The following is a 2,699-nucleotide window of genomic DNA, read 5'->3' as shown; positions in this document are numbered from 1 at the left end:
CCTTTACAATTATAAAAGCTTTTTACAAAAATCTACTACTCTGCTTGCATGTCAGCAGACTGGGGTAGATCCTGCTGAAATCCTATGTATTGAATGAATAGAGAATCGTTTTGAATCGGGGAAAAAAATCGTTTTTGAATCGAGAATCGTGTTGAATTGAAAGAAAATCTATTTTGAATCTAATCGTGACCCCAAGAATCGATATTGAATCGAATCGTGGGACACCCAAAGATTCACAGCCCTAGCATTCACCGAACCCTTAGTGAAAAACAAAATGTTGGGGTTTTTTTCAAATTCAAGACAAAGTTATATGTTTTTGGTAACACATTAGTATGGGGAACATATTCTAAGTAACACAGACTTAATTTAGAGTTATTTGGACACTAGGGGAACATATTCTAAGTAATAAAGACTTAATTTAGAGTTATTTGGTTAGGGTTAGGGTTAGGGTTATAATAAGGCCATGCTGAATAAGGCATTATTAAGTTCTTAATAATGAAGAGCCAATATGTTACTAATTTGCATGTTAATAAGCAACTAAATAATGGTGAATATGTTCCCCATACTAAAGTGTTACCATATTTTTTTTACTGGTGCACAAAATGAACCGTGCATGAACATCACCTTGTTCAAACAACAAAACCAACACAGTGCATAAACTCACAACAATCAATCAATCAATCAATAAATCAATCAATGTTTATTTATATAGCCCTAAATCACAAGTGTTGCAAACCAGTCAGCTGTTGCCGTACCCGTAATACGCCGATAAGGAAAAGTTTGTATTCACACGATGAGTCGGGTGTGTTTTTGACCTCCGCCGAACCCCTGAGCCCGACTCACCGAACCCCTAGGGTTCGAACGAGCCCATGTTAAAGGCCTACTGAAACCCACTACTACCGACCACGCAGTCTGATAGTTTATATATCAATGATGAAATCTTAACATTATAACACATGCCAATACGGCCGGGTTAACTTATAAAGTGACATTTTAAATTTGCCGCTAAACTTCCGGTTCGAAACGCCTCTGCGGATGACGTATGCGCGTGACGTAGCCCGGCGAACACGGGTATGCCTTCCACATTGAAGCCAATATGAAAAAGCTCTGTTTTCATTTCATAATTCCACAGTATTCTGGACATCTGTGTTCGTGAATCTGTTTCAATCATGTTCATTGCATTATGGAGAAGGAAGCCAAGCAAGCAAAGAAGAAAGTTGTCGGTGCGAAATGGACGTATTTTTCGAACGTAGTCAGCCACAACAGTACACAGCCGGCGCTTCTTTGTTTACATTCCCGAAAGATGCAGTCAAGATGGAAGAACTCGGATAACAGAGACTCTAACCAGGAGGACTTTTGACTACGATACACAGACGCCTGTAGAGAACTGGGACAACACAGACTCTTACCAGGATTACTTTGATTTGGATGACAAAGACGCAGACGTGCTACTGTGAGTATGCAGCTTTGGCTTTTTTTTTGCGTATGTACGTAACTTTTTTAAAATATATAAGCTTTATGAACCTTGGGTTAGGTGAACGGTCTTTTGGGCTGAGTGATTGTGTGTGTTGATCATGTGTTTGAATTGTATTGGCGTGTTCTATGGAGCTAGGAGCTAGCAGAGGAGCTAGCATAACACGTACCGTACCTACGTGCGCGTCACGTACGTAACTTTTTAAAAATATATAAGCTTTATGAACCTTGGGTTAGGTGAACGGTCTTTTGGGCTGAGTGATTGTGTGTGTTGTGCAGGTGTTTGAATTGTATTGGCGTGTTCTATGGAGCTAGGAGCTAGCAGAGGAGCTAGGAGCTAGCATAACAAACACGCAGGTGTTATTATGCAGGATTAATTTGTGGCATATTAAATATAAGCCTGGTTGTGTTGTGGCTAATAGAGTATATATATGTCTTGTGTTTATTTACTGTTGTAGTCATTCCCAGCTGAATATCAGGTACCGTGAGTATGCAGCCTTGGCTGCTAAACATTCGATAACTTGACCGTATGTGCGCGTCACGTACGTAACTTTTTAAAAATATATAAGCTTTATGAACCTTGGGTTAGGTAAACTGTCTTTTGGGCTGAGTGATTGTGTGTGTTGATCAGGTGTTTGAATTGTATTGGCGTGTTCTATGGAGCTAGGAGCTAGCAGAGGAGCTAGGAGCTAGCATAACAAACACGCAGGTGTTTTTATGCAGGATTAATTTGTGGCATATTAAATATAAGCCTGGTTGTGTTGTGGCTAATAGAGTATATATATGTCTTGTGTTTATTTACTGTTGTAGTCATTCCCAGCTGAATATCAGGTCACCCCCGGCTCTCACAGCATCTTCCCTATCTGAATAGCTTCAACTCCCCACTAGTCCTTCACTTGCACTTTACTCATCCACAAATCTTTCATCCTCGCTCAAATTAATGGGGAAATTGTCGCTTTCTCGGTCCGAATCTCTCTCACTTCATGCGGCCATCATTGTAAACAATAGGGAACTTTGCGTATATGTTCAACTGACTACGTCACGCTACTTCCGGTAGGGGCAAGCCTTTTTTTTATCAGATACCAAAAGTTGCAATCTTTATCGTCGTTGTTCTATACTAAATCCTTTCAGCAAAAATATGGCAATATCGCGAAATGATCAAGTATGACACATAGAATAGATCTGCTATCCCCGTTTAAATAAAAAAAATTCATTTCAGTAGGCCT

This window comes from Entelurus aequoreus, linkage group LG03 (genome assembly GCF_033978785.1).
Source record: "Entelurus aequoreus isolate RoL-2023_Sb linkage group LG03, RoL_Eaeq_v1.1, whole genome shotgun sequence".
Lineage (NCBI taxonomy): Eukaryota > Metazoa > Chordata > Actinopteri > Syngnathiformes > Syngnathidae > Entelurus > Entelurus aequoreus.
Note: the sequence above shows the minus strand (reverse complement) of the source record.